This window comes from Coffea arabica, chromosome 10c, assembly GCF_036785885.1.
Source record: "Coffea arabica cultivar ET-39 chromosome 10c, Coffea Arabica ET-39 HiFi, whole genome shotgun sequence".
NCBI lineage: Eukaryota > Viridiplantae > Streptophyta > Magnoliopsida > Gentianales > Rubiaceae > Coffea > Coffea arabica.
Genome location: NC_092329.1, coordinates 44,292,678 through 44,312,612, shown reverse-complemented (window position 1 = coordinate 44,312,612; position 19,935 = coordinate 44,292,678).

Here is a 19,935-nt window from a genome sequence, read left to right as displayed (position 1 = left end):
AATCTTATGAGTGGGCTCTATGAAATCCCACAATGGCTTGATGAACTGATTTGATGAGATTTGATGCTATTTATGTTGGATTAGTGCTTAATCTAGTGAAAATAAGTGGTGTTGTGAAAGATAGCTCAAAGGAAGTGAAAAGGAAAATTTTACCGTTTTTGTCCCTACCATTGCCGTGCACTTTGGTGCAATTTTTTGTGGTCCAATTCCAGTTTTTCAATGGTATAAAATGCATGCCTTGATTCCACCTGAGTGAGCCGTACCAACCTTGTAAAGTTGCCTGTTCTGTTTCTCGTCTGTACTGGAGTCCTGTTTTGAGCTGCGACTTAATGTTCAATTATGAGGTAGTTGTGGACAGAATTTTAAAACAATTCCTTATGAGAAATTGTAGCCTTATGAATGTAGTTTTCAACTCCATTGATCACGCTCAATTCCAAGTTGAATTGAGTGAGTTGTGGCTGAATTTCGAAACTGACTCAGTGATGAAAAACCCTCTTTTTGGCTAGTTGAATGACTCTTTTGGAATTGGAACTAGTGATCTTGAAATTCTTGGTGTTAATCACCTACCAAATATATCTTGGATATTTCTTAGACATTTGTATTCATAAATGGACCATATTTGAAAAGATTCGTTGGCTAAATGTTTTAAAAAATGGGAAATGGAAGTACAAGGCAGCTTTGCCTTGGAAAATTGGAACTTTAGTGATTTTGTTAACCCACTTCCAGAATAGATTTTTTATGAAATAGCCCTTATATGATAGTGTAATACTACCAAATTTGGTGCGATTCCGACTCCATTTCGATGCCCAACCAAAGTCCTAATTTCGTGATTTACACCTGGAATTTAGCCTAACAGTTTCACTTTTCAGCAACTTTGAACCGCTATATCTCGGTGCTCAAAATTCTGAATCTTGTTCCGCTTGTTGTGTTTTAAACTTTGATTATAACTCTAATTAAGTTCCAAATTTTAGATGCTAGTTCACATTGTATGAATTTTACTGAATTTCCAAATTTTGCCGAAAATCAACCCAAATTTGTCGTGGTATTCCAAGACAACATTTTGGACCCAAAATTTGAATGTCTTCCAATTGGAATCATGAAAAAGTGTTTTCTTGAAACTTTTAGCACTTTGGAAGTATTTTCCAACGGTATCAAATTTTCCAATTTTGTACTTTCAGAGAGTGAGTTATGATTTTCCAAAAAATACCCTAAACTTGATAAATTTTGGCCATTTTGAAAAGAATCCGCGCGGGAATAATTTCATAAAATCCGGCCGTATATCCGACCAGTTCTTGGCCTGCTAGTTGGCCAGATTGATGGTGAGATTTGAAAAAAAATTGGGTTTCTTCACTGCCTCGAATCTGGCCGGATTGTAACGTGGCATCTTCACATCTGACTTCGATCGTTCATCTGGAAATTCATTTGCATGATTTCAAACCTACTTCTTTCCATACAATGACTTTAAAAATAAAAATCAGATTTTTACTTGAATTTTAAACCCTACCTTTGAATTTCGATATACGAGTAATTGAGACTCATTTTTGTGATATTTTCTTAAATTGTACACGGGTGCAATCTTTCTCAATAAGTAGGGATTTTAAGCGATAATGTGTAATAGTTGATTGTTATTTACTCAGGCGCTCAAGGGGACCTTCAAGAGGAACTCGAAGTGGACGCCTAAACACTTGTTTGAGCACTTACTCACTTGTTTCAAATTGGTGATTGTTCCATATAGGAGTACGTTACTTGAATAGTTTTACGACATGTTTACTCCATTGTCATTATGTGTTTAACTGTTAAGTGTTACCGATAATTACTCCTATGAACTTTTTCACTGTTTAAGGCAAGTGTGTATTTTATATCACTCGACCTACTAAAATAATAAATCTTACCGTTAACCGAGATTATTTACCATCTACCATTTACCGTTTACCGTTCACTATTTATCAATTTACTTGATTACCTGCTTACTTGATTACTTGACTACTTGATTATATGATTACCATAAATTACGTGTTCACATGAACTTTTTCACAGTTTTACGGTGAGTGTGTAGTTCATCTCACTCGACCTACAAAGTTGATAAATATTTACCGTTTACCAATTTACTTGATTACTTGTGCATGTTGTAAGCTCTAAACTGAACTGGGCCCTACCCTTGGTTATTGAACTATTCGAGCCAGAACTGGGCTCGGTAGGGTAGGTTGGAACCCTGGAATACCGTTTCGGTATACTCGAGTACTACCACTGGAGGGATAAGGTGATGGCCAGACAAACCGAGAAATTCTGAAGTTATAAGGTGTAGTTGACCGAAATGGTTCCACTAGAACACTATATCCTTCAATATGTGTTTATTTTACATAATGATAACAGTTTCATGCAAATGTGCCAACGTGCGACCTTGAGCCATACCTGTGATATGCTCAAATTACTCGTACAATGATAATTGTCTCATGTTAATGTGCCAATGTGCAACCTTAAATCATGCATTGGGTATGCTCAAATTACTTAATTTATTAGAACTATTAGAGTGTCTTAGAACCTCACTGGGCTGTGTAACTCATTCCACGTTTTTGTTTTCCTTAATAGGGTTCGAGACCAAGGGTGCTTGTGAATAGTACTAGATTGTTCTCTTTTGAAGACCTTAAGTTGTATTATAACGGATGGTTGTAGTATATATTTTTTTGAATTGTATTAAACTTGAAAGCTAACAAATTGTAAGCATACAATATTTTGGAGTACTTTAATTATATGTTGAAGTTATTTGAAATATTTCGAGCTTTTGAACTATGGATTGTAGTGAGTCCTGGCGAGAGTTGGGCAGGCGTCCTGTGGATATCCTTTGGTTCGCCTTAGGGAGAAGTGGGGGCGTCACAAAACTCAATTTCCTTTAAGTTCGAAAATTTCATTTTTGACAAGCAATCTTTAAAAAATCGTATTTCATTTTTTGTAAGTCCAAAATTGAAAAACTTGGTACCTTTGGAAACTACTTCCAAAGTACTAAAAGTTCCTAGAAGGTACTTTTCCATGATTCCAAATTAAAGGCATTCAAATTTTGGATTCAAGTTTCTAATTTGAACTCCCAAGACAGCTTTGGAGTTGGTTTTCGGCAAACTTAAAAAATTTGACAAAATTCACAAAATGTGAACTAGTCTCTCAAATTTGAAACTAAATTAGAGTTATAATCAAAGTTTAAAACAAAACAAACAAAACAAGAATCGAAGTTTTAAGCGCCAAGATATAGCAGCTCAAAGTTGGCTAAAAATTCCTCATTGATCAAGAATTTCTAGATTTGAAACATGAACTTTGGGACTTCAGTTGGGCATTGAAATAGACTCAGAATGGCACCAAATTTGGTAGTATTACTCTACCATATAAGGGATATTCCTCTGTTAAATTTCATATAAAAATTCGTTCGGAAAGTTAGTTAACAAACCCACTAAAGTTCCAAGAATTTCCAAGGCAAATCTGCCTTGTATTTCAGTTTTCCTTTTTCAAACATTTGGCCAATGAAATCTTCTCAAACATGGTTCATTTATGAAAACAAGGTCTAATAAGCATCCAATATGTGTTTTATAGGTGATTAACACCAAGGATTTTGAATAACAAGTCCCAAATCAAGATTAAATCAGTCCAGAATTAGGGTTTTCTTTCACGAAGACAGCTCTGAAATCCGGCTGCAATTCACTCAATTCAACTCGGAATTGAGTTTAGTTTGTGGTGTTGGAAACTACATTCATAAGGTTACAATTTCTCAGAAGGAATCATTTTAAAATTCTGTCCACAACTAGCTCATATTTGAGCATCAAGTCGCAGCTCAAAACAGGGCTTCCAGTACAGACGAGAAACAGAACAGGAAATTTTACACTGTTGGTACGGCTCACTCAAGTGGAATCAGGGCATGCATTTTATACCGTTGGAAAACAGGACGTGTCTAATTTCTAATGCCAGAAATGGTACTCAATTTTGACGTCGGAGCAAAGAGTTATGGCTGAAACAAGATCACTGCCAGAGAGGCTCTGGTTACGTTTCCAGTTTTGCTACATTTTCGAAATCTCAACTTTAGGCAACCAATTTGGATGATTTTTGGTGAAAACTTTCCACACAACACAAACAACATATTTACATCAAAATCAAGTCAATTGAACCACAAAAAAAGTGCACTAATGGTCACAGCAAAACAGGGGCAGAACCATCACTTTTGCTCATCTCACTTCCTTTGAGTTTTCTTTCACAACACAACTTATTTTCACTAGATTAAGCACTAATCCAACATAAATAACATCAAATCTCATCAAATCAGTTCATCAAGCCATTGTGGGATTTCATAGAGTCCACTCACAAGATTTCCAACAATATAAATCTACCCATATGAATCTATGAGCTCACAAGTGCAATACAACTTATATAAACCGAGATTCAAGAGGTTGATCATCATTTACCTCCTTAGATGGATAGAGCAGAAATTTTTTGTCACTTTAAGCTCAAGAAAAATCGTGAGATGAAGCTCCTTTCCTAGCTTAGGTTGATCACCAAGTGGTTTGCAAGTTGAGTGTAAATTTTGGAGTGATTTGATGAAGAAATGAAGCAAGATGATGAAGGAATTTGGTCTTATTCTTCCTCCTTGTTGTTCGGTCAGCAAGAGCAAGAGAGAGAGTGTTGTGTGCTGATGAGAAAGCTTCTTGAGGAAGCTTAAGTGTGTGGCCCAAAAGTGCTCCAAAAGTCAACTAGGAATAGTGCGCATTCGCGCGCGTTTCGTGCCCGATTCCTCTCGGGTTCACTTCACTTGTGCACTAAACCTCCAATACACTTTTTTAAACATTATAATTATTCACTCTTAATAGTCTAGAATAATTTCTTAAATCTCCAATTAACCGCTTCGGTTGGATATACGCGAACTTTCGATTTGCACGCGTTACAGTGAAACTTCCAAGAAATTCTTATAACGATAGTATAACTAACTAATACTTGAGTATTTAAACATAAAAATACCTATTTTAAGACTAATGTACTCTCGGATCGAACATAGTCTCGAAAAACATGTACTCCTTATTTCTCGTTAAACGAGCTCTAGAAAAATTAATTTTACTAACGAAACGTGTTAAAAATATAATTGAGACATTATTCCATGTAAATAAGTTTAAAATGATTGAAATAAATTATTCAGAGAAAATGGGTGAGTAAATAATTAAATAAACCAGAAAAATAAAATAAAATAAAAATAAGAAAATTCGGGTCCTCACACATTTTATTTCGAAACTTTTAGTGTTAATTATCCATCAATTGCTCATTAAATGTTCCGGAACCTTGGTTTCAAAAATGGAGCCAATTGGGGCTGACTTCGTTGGACAAAACTTTTGAAAAAGAAAGAGAGATAGGGTTGGCAAATTAGCTTTGAGAAATTTCACAAATTTTGGCCATTTCGTTAACTGCCTTCTCGTGTGAGTTTTTGCCTAAATTTTGTTAGAGAGGTATTCCATATATGGAAGTTTAATTGTATCAAATTTGGCATAATTTCAATACTACTTCGATTGTGAGAACCCGTAAAAAAAAAACCCTAATCTTTTCCGAGGGTTTTATTTCCTTTAATAGCATGTTTTCTGCATTTCCTGGCTTAGGAAATTTTCCTGAGGAATTTTTATGAGTAATTATAGTTTTTAGATGATTTTTCTAGTATTGGAGAGTTTTTGGAAAATTAAGAATATATAATGGACGTGGGACCCACTAGTGCGAAAAGTTCGGAAAAATTCGGCCAATTAGGTTAAATTCCGGATACTGTGTGAAATTTATCGGGTGTTAAGAGATAAGTAGAGTATGTGAAATGATTGATGTGAGAGGAAAAGAAGAGATAGGAACGCATATGGAAATGACAAGTGTCACATAGCCATTGGTTGGACTTGGTGAACACTATTCATGCTTTTTGACTTTTGACCACATTGAATAAATATCTCCAAAAATCACCAAAATTCACCATTTTCTTTCTCCTTGGTGGCCGGCTCTCCTAAGCTCAAGAAGGAAGGAAAACTCTTCAAGTTTTAGCTACCAATTAGTGCAAATCACCCAAAATATTTGCTTGATTGTGTTTCTACTCCATACAATCTTTCCATTTGGTGTTAGTGGTTAGTTTGGTGAAGTTTTTGTGGAAGCTAAGGTGTCCTACAACTCTCCCTCTCTTGTGTTCAAGGTGAGTGATTATGGAACTTCCTCTTACACTTAATGAAGCTTAAGTTATGCTTAGTAGTGGCTAAAGTGATGATATTGGTGATTTATTTCTTGGTTTGAAGTGATTTGGTGAAGTTTTTATTTTTTTGAGGAATTTTCTGGTTTAATATGAATGTGATGTTGTGGTCATCTATGATGGTTGATAATGAGGGGTAATGACTCTAGTAGGTGTGAATTAGTGATAATTGCAACCAATTTTGGGTTTGGATTGAAATGAGAAAAGTTAGGGTTTCATAACCCCTTTTTCTGTCCGGTTTTGGATCATAGGGTTAGAGGCCGAATTGGCATTTTCTCAAAACATGAAAGTTGTAGGTATTGATGAGTTTGAGGTGCCTGTAAAATTTCAAGTCATTTGGAGTAGTGTAGAGTGAGATATATCGATTTTACTGTTACTGTTCTGGGTTGATCAGAATGTGAAATCTGCACTTGTAATTGACTGTTTTGGCAGGGATTGGTTTGGATTTTGTTGTTGGTGTCTTCTGATGAAATGTAGCTTGATGTCCTAGCTATCATATGCCTTTGGAATTTCGGTATTTGGACCTGTATAGACTGAGTTAGACCAATTACAGCATTGTGTGATTTGTGAACCTGCAATTACGGTTCTGGTTTGGTATTCTGCATTTTTGACCTAGTTGTGCTAAGATTTGGACTGAGTGGCCTTCTACATTGTTGTAGCCCTGGTTCTTAGCTTCGAGATGGTGGGTCTTACACCCTTATCCAATAAGCGTAGCGCATTTTGTGCCATTACCGCATTAGGAGGCCAAAACTGTTTTTGTTATTGGGTCAAATGAGTTACATTTCCTGATTTTCTGGTTTGCTATAATGCTTGTATATGTTTGCAAAACCCTATTGGGGTTGTGATTGGTATTGCTTTATGACTCGTTATCGAGTTTCATTGTACTTGCTTACGTGTTCTAGGGCGTGACGGTGGTTCACGACATTCCCCTGACGGAAGTGCATGAAATAGCACTTAATTGATTGGTGAGTATACTACTCACTTAAATGTTACAATGTGGCTTTGGTATATGTGAATTTGATGCCTTGACGGCTAATATGGCTATTGAAAATGATTGAGGTGAGGGTGTACTTGACCGCCCTCACCCCCTTGTGATTCCATTCATGACTGTTTACCGTTTTACTGAAATACTGCACTTGCTATATGAGATATTGAATTCCATTCATGGAAAACTGATTTGGTGTCATTTGGACGAATGTCCAACGGCCTTACTGTATTATTGAGCTCAACCCCGTAGGTAGTCAATTGGATCGAGCCGGCGAGAGCTTGGTCGTGAATATTGACGTGCCACGGGGACTGTACTGGGGAATCTTGTAGTAATGAGACTCTTGGTTCCGGTATACTCGAGTATTACCAAAATGACTGATTGGAGTGCGGGCCCGGTTGGGGTATGTTTGGTGGAAGGAATGGAGTGAAGTGAGGTCTACGGTTGGTACTCATAAACATTGACGGAGAGTCAATGAGATTGGATCAAGAATGTAAGCGTGGAAATGGGCTCTTGAGAGCCGTCCGTATCCTTTTACCGACTTGTTTTACTTCTTAATTGTGTACTTGAAATGAAAGATTATGCTTATGTGATCTTTGTTGCTTATGTGGTAGTAACTCACTGGGCTTAAGCTCATTCCGTTCCATTTGTTTTCCTTACAGGAAAATGATCACTTTTGGAAAGGTTGTACTAGCAAGTTGAGCTCATGTAAATGTATCTTTTGAATAGCTCTTCGAATGAAACCCTAATGTGTATTGGGTTCACTTTCTTATGATTGGCAAACCGAACATGTATATTCGTAATGAATGGTTTGATATGCCGCTTTGGCTTGAAAATGTTACATTTCAATGTATGTATGTTTGGTTGATATTTGGTTGAATTTCGGATCAACTCGTATTTCAAACGGCAAAAGAAAAATTTTGACTACTCTCGGCCTAATATCTGGATTCTGACGTGGCCGGTACTGTTCATCATCGGTTTCGATTTTTCTTCGTTTTTTTTTATTTTTATTTTGTGATTTTGACTTGGTTGCGCGCATCGGTAAGTTCCGGAACGTATTAGATCGACGTAAACTGATCCGTTAGTCCTGGCGAGAGCTGGGCAGGCAGTCCGCTAACCCCTTTGGTTCGCCTTAGGGGAAGGTGGGGCTATTACATCGATACCCAAATAATGCCCCAAAAATAGCTCTTCAAAACTGGAAATCCACTGATCAGGTCGCGAAAATCAACCAACTTCAAATTGTTATATCTTGTTGCTCAAAACTCCGAATTCGGTTCATCTTGTTGTGTTTGAAACTTTATTTGGGACCCTTATTGTGTTATAAATTTTAGAGACTAATTCACTTCCTGTGAATTTTTCCGAATTTCCAAACTTCGTTGAAAACCAAGACTGGTTCTGTTTTGTTTTCATGAATCAGCAATTTTGAACTAAAAAATGAATGCTTTCTGTTTGGAATCTTGGAAGGGTGTCTTCTGGAAACTTTTATTACTTTGGTTCTAGTTTCCGACGGTATAAATGTTTCCATTTTTGGACTTACCAAACTCAAGATCTGATTTTTTCAAATTTATCACGTAAAGCTAAAAATTCTTGATTTCTTAGGAAATGAGGTTTTAAGAACTTTTCACTTTCTTCCTTGAATGATAAGGGGTTGTGAATGTAAGTGAGTGATGGTTGGTCGTTATTTCTTCAGGCGCTCAAGAGGATCTTGAAGAGAATCTCGGAACGGACAACTAAAGACCTTATTTATGCTTACTCATTTGTTTTGAATTGGTGAGTGTCAAATGCATGAATCGTTGCCAATTACTTGAATTGCTTCTTGTTCATTAAGTGATTTAGAATTGTCGAGTTGAGTGTGTACTTTATCACACTCGTTCTCTTTTAAATGAATTATAATTGAATTGTGTGAAATGAATTGCTAAGTGAATCCAATGAATTGTTGCAATTGTAAATTATAATTGTGTTCAAGCCAATATCGATTAGAGTGAATCTCATCTACTTATACACATAATCATGGGGGACGCCCAAACTCATTGGCAGATCTTGCGACTCGAACCGGCATGGGTTTAGTCGAAAAGTTTGGTGAGCCATGAGAAAATCGTAAGTTTGATCTATTTGAGAGATCTCGTTTGGCATACTCGAGTAGTATCATCTTTTCTAATTGAAGTGCGGGCCCGGAACAGGGGGTGTATCGGTGATCAGGATTGTAAAGTAAGTGGAGTTCTACGGACTTATTACCTACCCGGTTGATGGAATGTCATCACGTGGAGATATTGGAGCGAGCCTCGGAAAAGCAAATGGAATCTAGCTCCTAAGAGCTCATGTATTCTTATTAATTGTGTTTTATTATTAATTGTGAATTACTTTAATTTTCTAACTTTAATTCTTGTACAAATGTTATTGTTACTTGAACTATGTGATTATATGTTTTTCTTGGCCTCACTGAGCGTTCGCTCACCCCATTAGTTTGTTTTCCTTAACAGGAGCTCAGATTGGAAAGATTTTGGAGAAGCCGACCTGATTACTTTTGATTAGAATTTTTGGATGTAATTGATTAGTCGACTTCTAGTGGTTGTATTTTTGGGGAAAGTTAATGTACTTTTGGTAACTTATGATGTAAGATTTGAATGTTTTAGTAAGGAAGCGACTTTTCTCTACTCCGACCTTTATTATTTGGTTGTTTATCCTTAACTTTGAATTAGACTTGTATCGAGTCCTGGCGAGAGGTAGGCAGGCATTCCGCGGATACCCTTGGGTTCGCCCTAAGGAGAAGTGGGGGTGTCACAAACGAGCTAACCAATCCATCCTATAATAATGTCAAACCCCTTAATGGCCAAACTTATAAGGTCTACTATCAATTTTCGCTTACTAACCCAAATCTTACAATTTCTATACACCTCATTAGCAAGCAAATATTGATCACCTGTAAGTATTCTCACTTCTAAATTATACGGTAGTCTCTCAATTTTCACATCAATGGTACACGTAAAATTAGAATTTACAAAAGAATGAATGGCATCAAAATCTATTAAAATCTTAGCCAGGTGATGAAAGACAGGAATCATACATTCTACCACTTCAGATGGGTTAAGCACTTGCTGTTGGTCCAAGGCATACACTCTGACTGGCATCCTCGGCGTATTTCCTCCTACATTTGTTTGGGTAGGGTTTGACCTGTCCGACCGTGAAGCATCGCCTCTATCCATAAGTGGACAATTAATAATTTAATGATCAGTACTCCCACAACGTAGACATTTCTGTGTCTTTCACCAGCACTCGGCCTCAGAGTGGTTTGGCTTCCCACAGTAACCACAGGTTATACATGAAACCGATGCTTGGCCTCCTTGTGAGACACCTACTTGTCGTCCTCTCCCACCTGAAGCTCCTTTCAGAGTAACTCCCCTAAGTGTCTCTGAAATTCTCACACCACCAGCTCCTCGTCCCACTTTAGGGGGTGGCATGCTACGCTCATCTTGTCCTTGCCATTGACCTCTACTAGGCGCACCTCTCTTTCTTGCATGAAAAGTCTTCACCTGTACCATCGCAATCTCAATCCTCTAGGTTTTCTCAAGAACTTCCATGAATATATTAATTTATGTTGCTACTAAGGTTTATTGAATTTTCACATTTAACCCTTGTATAAATCGCCGTACTTTTCTTTGCTCCCTAGCTACCAATTCCGAAGCAAATTTGGATAATTTAGTGAATTGAGTCTCATACTCAGACATATTTAAGACTCGCTAATGTAGCCTAATAAAATCTTCCTCCCTTTTCTCCTGAACTATGGGTGGAAGGTATTTCTCGTTAAACTCTCATATAAAATTCAACCAAATCTATGTTGTCCGCTCTCTCTCCCACTTAGGCCTAATCACATTCCACCAAACCCGGACTGGTTCTTTAAATTGGAATACGGCAAAGTTCACCTGCCTTTCCTCTATGTAATTCAAGGCAGCAAAAATATTTATTATTGTCTCCAACCATCTCTCAACTATTTCTGGGTCTAACCCTCCAAGAAACTTGGGTGGAGAGAATTTTTAAAAGCGCTCTAGGGCCCTATCTTCTCCTATTTCAGGGTCCTATACTGGTTAACAAGGGGTTGACCCTGCTACTCCACCAACCGTGCTAAAATATTAGTCATTTGTTGGATTGTCGTTGTTATCCAATGTCCTACTTCGACCTTTGGTTCACGTTGTTGTTCGGCCACCGTGCTTCCTTCTTTTCCTGGTTCCTGTACTTGTCCAACCTCACATCCTCGACTAGCTCCGCGTCCTTAATTTCATCTACCTTCCATACCTCTTTTTGAAAATAGACTATATATGCATAAACAAAATAAAATAGCTATAGAGTTTAATAAAAGCATTTCCAAGTCATAAAGTGTGAATAATGGAACACACTTAAAATAAAACACTCTATTTATATGCATAAAATAACAACTCAAATACCAAGTCATAAAATACTTTACATATCAACCTAATAAAATTAAGTACATATATCAAAACCAAAGGACACAAAACAAAAGCAAATGCTATATACATCAACCTTAACATGTCGATATCAAAAGCAAAACAAAAAAAGTGACGTGTCATCCCAACTACCCTATACCACATCCTAGCTACCTTGCACAACCCATAAAACCTAAATCTCTCGCTTAGTTCATCACCGACCCAACCGATTCCACCTCCCCTTCAGGTTCAGCTTAACCACCCTCAGGTTCAAGGTCAAATTCATTAGGGACCACGTTCCCTTGACCTTCCTCGACTAAGTTCACTTGTACCATTTCCTCTACGAGGATGTTTTTCATTCGGTCCCTTACTTCTCTCACTATCTAAACGAGACAACCATTAACCTCCTGTATTTGCTCTCGAAAAGCATTAGTTTGCTCCTATTCCTCAAGAATAGAAGTTTCAAGCTCTCGAATTCTATCCCCTTGTATCCTTAGCACTGCTCTCAGGCGTTCGATCTCTGTCTGGGCCCCACGATTGGCAATAGCCAACATTCTCCTCTCGTTCCCTATGGCAAGGACCACTCTATCGAGATATGAGTAGGTCCGCCAACAATCACAATGTCTGACCCTACACCCCGAAACCTACCAAAATACAGGCCCTCCTGGACGTTCCTGATAGCTAAAAACTCGACGAGATCGTTCCGAACTTCCATTCCCACTGTCTCCTTCCATTGCCTAGAGTACAAGTAGCATCAAGAGAATAAGCAACTTAGACTGATAAAACAAGGTTAGCCACGTAGCGCCCTAGGGTTTCATAGTTAAACATTCATACGTAACTCATCACTACTTTAAAACACTTAATCCGCCCAACCCAATTCAAATCTAGACTCTGATACCACCAGTGACAATCTCACCTCCCCAAGGGCTTACCCCCGGATTTAGCGGACAGCTTGCCTAACTCTCGCCAGGACTCTTTCACATAATTTAAAAGATGAATTTTAACTTCAAGAGTAAGAGTAGCAGCAGTTTCCAAACTTAAAATATATACACACTCGGTCATCTCAAACATCCATACATACTCAAAATACAGCAAAAGATTTAATCTCTAGTTGAAATCCAAACTCTAGATGAGCACTAGTACTATTACAATTACAAGGCCAAAAGATCTGGATAAAATTTATCTGATCACAGTTATTCGCCCATGCTCGCACCCCCTGTAAGGAAAACAAAACTAATGGGATGAGCCATAGTTTAGTGAGGTTCCAAAACAATTCATGCAAACAAAGAATCAATCTCAAAGCAAGTAAGAAAGTGGTCACCAAGTAAATCAATAACAGGTAATCAAGAACAAGTGGCACATTCAAATAAAAGGATACATTTGCCTCGCATTGACGGCTTAACTTTTAACCGTTAACACTCCGTCAACCATAGATTGCACTATCAAGTCTAATAGATCACCACTTCACGCCATCTTTGCTATTGATCATCCCCCTTACCCGGGCCCACACGCCAACCAAGTACAAGTAGGGTAACACTCAAGTATTCCAAGGCCAATAACAAGTTACAAGTCCCATGATTCATTAGTCATCCGACCAAGCCCTTACTAACCCGATTTGACCAACTAGTCGATAGGGATGGGATCCTAAAGCAAGTATAGACGGTGAGATAACAACCCCAACCGGCTTTCAAGTCATGCACAAATATATCGGTTCACAAATAAACAAGTTGACATGAATTCAAACAAGTTAGGTCAAGTACGATAAAGTATACACTCGCCTTTCTAATAGCAAGTTAAGATATCTAGTAACAAGCCACATAGACCAAGTCATGCAGGTGAAACACTCACCAATGATTATTGTTTATCAAAATCAGGTTCAGGCCTAGCTCCCTAGCTAAATTTAAGATCTGCGATCAAATGTCGTATAGCGAAATGCAATCAAATAGGATTTCAAAATATACAACCCTCGCTTGTTAATATCAAAGGAAGATCATGTAAATGAACCTTATACGGCTTAGCAAACCATATGCAAGATATATGCACGCTCATCTTTGTTTTTAGAAAGAAAACAATTAAAACCTTTAAGTTTAAAAGTTGACTTATGCAACTAGAACTCATTTCTAAAATGGTCATTACTTTCTCGTTACAAAATATATAGCTTTTGGCAAAATTTCAACTTATAACTCATAAACAAAGTAGAAGCAAGTATCCATAAGCAAACTAAGTCCGAATCAACCACAACTCATCCTTCTACTCTTATTTTCACTCGTTTATACTACAAGAAAAGAAACGGGCAGCACCTCCCCTGTTTTTTCTTCAATTTTTCTCCAATTTTCCAAGCTAAGCTTCATGGCAAAACAGTCCAAATCAACTCCACAAGTTATACGGTAAAATAAGTTCTTATAATAGGCCACCAAACTAACTAATTTAGGCATATACATAGCATATATTCATCATATACTCAAGCTGGAAAATTAAACTCTAGGCTGAAATTTTATAAACTAAGCTGAAAATTCCTATTTTGAAGTTAAAAATTCATACTAAAACTAGAAATCTTCATATTAAAACTCTCAAGTCCATAGAAAAGCTAGATATCATCATCTCATGGCTGGAAAATATAAATCAAAACTGAAAATTTTACCAATCTTCACAAATCCATGAAATCGTTCTCAAAACCTCCATATTCAAGGCATATATCCAATAAAATGCAAGATAAGAAAGAGAAAGAGAGTTTCTCAACTTAATGCTTTCATATCCCTAGAAGAAAAATGAAACCAAAGCTTTCCTTTCCAAATCACTCTACTACAAGCGTTCTTGTCTCCTTGTTACAACTTTTTCGGTTTAGATTAATGGTTCTTGTTGATTCCTCACTAGATCAAGGCAAGATCAAGATAAGTTTTGAAGCTCTCTTCTCTTTTTTTTTCCTCTCTAGGTTCAACCAACAAGGAAGAGAAATGGAGGAAATTTTGGTGATAAGAAAGATAAAGATAGAAGAAAGGTTTTGGTCAAAAATGACCTTGATTGCCAACACTTGGCACTCAACCATATTTCCTTTTTTTTTTCTTCTTTTCCTCTCTTTTTTGTCAAAGATTTTGGCCAGCATGCTAAAGAAAAATTGGGAAGGAAAATAAAAGAAAAATAAGAAGATTAGGGAAAGAAGATCTTGATCAAGTGGTGTCTTTGACCGGTAACAAGCGGCGCGAGTCGGTTCAAACCTATTTCTTTGTCTCCCTTGTATTTTTTTAAGTTATGATTCATTAATTTATTTTTAGCACTTTTAATCACATACTTCCTCTTACTTAACACCCGCTCTTATCCACCAAACTTAGTGCACACATCTCTCCAATTGATCACACTACCACAATGCACCATAAAACCTAGCATGTACCAAACTATGAAGTAAAAGTAAAACTCTCGACTCTATTATTTGTTACAACTATTAAGGCAAGTAAATCAGTATTAAGGAAATTATAAATTAACTTATTCAAAATAAAAAAGAATTATAAGAAAATATAAACGAATTTTCACGTCTTCACAGGTTAAGTGAGTTCTAGTATGGTTAGAAGTAGTGAGTCTTGTAAAGACTATAATGAACTTAGTTTTTAAACTTTGCATACGTAGAATAATACTTGAGAAATTTTCAATATTCTTTCTAGTGAGAGAGAGAGCTTCTTTTTGCTTGAGAAAGCCTCCATTGAAAATCTTAGAGTTGGTCTAAAATGATTCGTCAACTTATCAATCAAGTATTCACCTTGATTGTCATGTTGTTCTATCGTTTTGGACTTTCTTAAGCAGTCCAAGATCAATCATAGACATCCATCCCCAAATGCTGATCCTAATTTAGGTTCTGGGCTTGTGGTTCACGTTCTTGATTCGCTTTAGCATATTGAGAATTGTTGACCTTGGTCCCTAACTTTTGATGTTTACAAAACAATGGATAATACTAATATCTCTTCAAGAAATATTTTCAATTTTGAAGCAAATCAGATTCAAAGATCAAGTGCGATTGAAAGGGACAAAGGCTGTTGAAAGCTGTCGGACGCTTGGATCGGACGTCCAATAATCATTGCGCAACTTCGGACGCATGAAGAACTCCACCACTGGACGTCTGAAGAAAATATGATATTTCCCCTGGTTCACTGACCTCAATCGGACGCAAGCGTCGGACGTCCGATAGGATCCTTCAAAGTCGACGAAACCATCGGACGATGAATATGTCTCCACCGGACGTCCGATAGAAACAAGATGATTTCTTAAACCTCTTTATTTGCTATCGGACGTACAAAGAGCTTGCACCGGACGTCCGAGAGAATTGAAGAAATTTTATCAAATTCACTACCTGCTGTTGGAAGCAAAAAACAGGAGTACCGGACGTCCGATACTCCAACGGCTAGTTGACTGTTCAGCTACTTTCTATCCGTTGGAAGCATTAATGATGCACTTTGTTGGTCTCTTATAAATAGGGTATGGTCAGAATCTTCAAATAACTTTTGCACACTGAAGATACAAAAGATCTAGAGTGATTTTAGTGAGAAAATACTCTCCAAAGAAGATTTGTAGTCTTAGTGGTGTGAGGTTCATTGTAAGCTTTTCATTTGTGAGTGAATACTTCATGAGTGTAGCTCTGTGAGGGTTGTTCTGAGGGATAGTAAAACTTGCTAACTTGACCGAGTGGAGTTCGGGGCAAGGAGGAGGTGAACCTTCCTTTGTACACAAGAGTGATTGTAATTTATCAACTTGAAAAAGTTTGTTTGATTTAATCTACAAGCTCAGAAGGAGTTGGGTAATTAATTGGTTTGCAATTCTTTCCTTTTTATTTACTTATTGTTACGTTTGTGATCTTTACATTATTTATCTCTTCCACTTGGTTGTCTTCGATCCTTACAAGAATCGTATCAATAGATCAATCAAGATCTCCAAAAAAAGGTTATTATGCCACACATATCCTAAGCTTACTCAGCTTAACTGACAATGCAATGAAGTTTTTGTATGAAATATCACCAGCACTTATAAATTTTGAAAACTCTGATTTCAACTTGTGCATGCAAGTACGATGACTAACAATGCATAAAGCTGTGCAACTTTGCTAGCTTCCTAAGTTGAAATGAAGCTCATATTAAAGAGATATTTTTGCACCTTTAGGTTGCTTATATATTTTGTCTCTTTTGGTTATGGACTCACAATGGCATGTTTTAACTTCCTTTTCTCTTAAATCAACAACATAGCATCCAGTTAGAAGTAACAAAAAAATGAATATTATCTATAGAAAATTTTTTAAAAAAGGAAAGAGATAAACGAAATATTCATTGAAGCTACGATTACTATACCAAAAAGACTATTAGTGCTTATCCTTCCAATTTGATGCGATACATTAGCAAGGGCAGCTTGCCTACATTAGGTATTCCAACAAGCATTAGAGTTATCATTTGATCGAGGTGACCTGTCTTAAGTTTTCTAGCTTTGACTTGCAGAAAGTCGAGGAACTGTAAGATGTTAAAAGTGGTGATGAATCCAATATATATAGAGAAGATAGAAGATTATCGATAGAAAATATTACCACATAAACACGAAGGTAACAACAAATTGTGAGTCACAAATCATGAAATAAACGATATGGTCTTTAATGGAAATGAGCAAGAGCTTTGTCAAACATGAGATCACATGGAATAACAAAGAATACTTAAAATAAATGGAACAATTAAAGATCCTAGAGTTTTGAAAGCGAAACTTCTGAAAAATAGATGAACCCAAGTGGCCCATTAGAATTAAAATTAAAAGGCACTTGAATTTGGGGTTTTAAGAATGTATATTTTTGTGGTTTTTTCAAATATAATATTGCAGTTGGTTTCTTCTTGGGTTTATAGCGACAGTTTTTTCTTTTTTTGGTCAGTAATTGGCTTTTTTATACGTTCTTTCATCTAGATTTTGTAGTCTTAAACTTGGTTTTTGTGTTTTTTTTTTAATATTTTCAAACATATTATTGCTGATTAAAGTATGCTAAGTAAGTTCAGTAAAGTAGTTTTTATTGCCCCCTATGCGTATTAATGTTTTTGTTTTATATCAATGTGTTCATCGAGATCAAGTGTGCTCGTCTGTAGAAATATAAACCAAATTTTGGACTATTTATTCATGTTGCCATGTGGCATTAGTAGATTGATTAGTATTATTGTTTCGTTGGTAGAGTGGTCACAAGGGATTGAATCCCTTATGACTAGTAGTAGTAGTAGTAATAGGAGTAAGTACTAGTCTCGAATATTTTGGGATATAAAAGAGTGAGAGTCTCCACGCTATTTTTTTCGTCTGTATATAAACAAATAGGCAGTAGTCTCGTTTGATCAACAGTTGAAGAAATTTCTTTGACTCTATATCATTTTCCTTGACTGTTCCTGTGGATTTATATGTATTTATTTGTTTGGGTCCATCAAAGTGGTACACAGAGTTATGGTAGATTGAAATATGGCAAACCCTAACCCTAATATTGTTTGTTCTATCCAAAAATTTAAAATAAAGGCTAATTTCAATTTTTGGTAGAAACAAATGATAACCCAACTCAAGGCATGTAAATTATATCAATATATTCAATCTGCACTTACTCAAGATGCTAGAAAGGATGATAAGGCGAAAGATAGCTTGACTTTATCACGAATTTATCAGGCAATTGACATGTCAACTTTTGAAAAAATTGTTACGGCTGATATGGTAAAAGATGTTTGGGATATATTGGAGAAAACATACAAAGGGATCGACAAGGTCTAGTAAAAAAATTTGATGATGTTGAAGAGAAAATTTGAACTTGTGACGAAGGAAAAATTTGAATCTAGTGAATCATATTGTTTTCATTTGTCAGATATTAAAAATGAGATGAGAGTCAATCAGTATGATCTTCCCGACAAAACATTTATTGAAAAAGTTCTCAATACTCTACTCATGAAATTGATCATGTAGTAGTGGTGATTCAGGAAACAAAAGATTTGAAGGATTTGAGTATTGAAGATTTGTATAGGTCTTTAATTCTGCATGAATAAAGAATTAATGGGAAGTTAAAGGATACCCCAAAGAAAGATACAATAGAGAAGGCACTGCAGACACAGTTAAATTTGAGAGGCAATAATAATGTCAAGGGAGCAAGGTGAATCCAGTTAAAGAAATAGAGGTGGTTATAATAACAGAGATGGTCGTGACAATAATAATAGAGGTAGAAGAGATAATTCAAATCTGTGATGCGGTAAAGGTAATAATTTTAATTTGAGAGGTAATCCTAATAGAGGCAAATGTGATAATTTTGGCAGAGAAAATAATTTTAATTAGAATAATTTTTAAAATAATTTTGGACAGTGAATTCAATATTATGATTGTGAAAAATTAGGCCATAGACAATTTGAATGTAGATTTGGAGAAAATATAAATAGGAATTTTCAAACTAATGTCGCTGACAATCAGGTGCAGGATAATAATAAAAATTTTAAGAATTTATTATTAACTTATAGTACTATTGTTGTGGTTGATAAAAATAATTAATATTTGGATACGGATTGTAGTAACTATATGTCTAGTAAGAAAGAATTATTTGTTAAATTTGATTAATCTATCTGTGGTGAAATTAAATTTGAGAATAACACTGGTTTACCAGTGTTTGGCAAGAAAAAATTTCTATTAGTCTAAAAAATGGGTTGACTTTTCATAGAAACCTCACAATGGAGTTTAGATAATGTCCAATTGATATAGCAAAGAAGGGTCAATCAGCTAAGTAACATTCATTTTCTCTCTTCTGAGTTAGGGTTAACTAAAATTTCTGGTATTCAAGCTATAGGTCGCTAATGGCTGCCCTCCAGCCACCTGCTGGGGGGCAAAGCCCCTCCTCCCCAATCTTTCAACGGAAGTCTTTCTCTGCACTTTTCTCTTCTTAGTCTTCATAGCCTGCATTGTCCATTAAGGCTGCAGCTTCAACTCATAAGAGGGAGCCGGCTTTCATCTTCTCGTAGGATGTCTTCGACGCCTTGTCGACTCCCTACAGGTTTGCTTTGGTTGGTAAATTCTCTAGGGGTAGGCCAAAGATGGAGGACTTGAGGAAATTTTTCCTTTCATTGGACTTAAAGGGGGTAGCTTAGACAGGTTTCCTAGATTCGAGACATGTTCTTATAAACCTGAGCAATGAGGTAGACTTTCATCGAATTTGGTCACGGAACATTTGGTATGTCTTTGGTCTTCCGATGAGAGTTTTTAAATGGTCCCCAGCTTTCCATGTTGACAGAGAGTCGTCTGTGGTGCCAGTA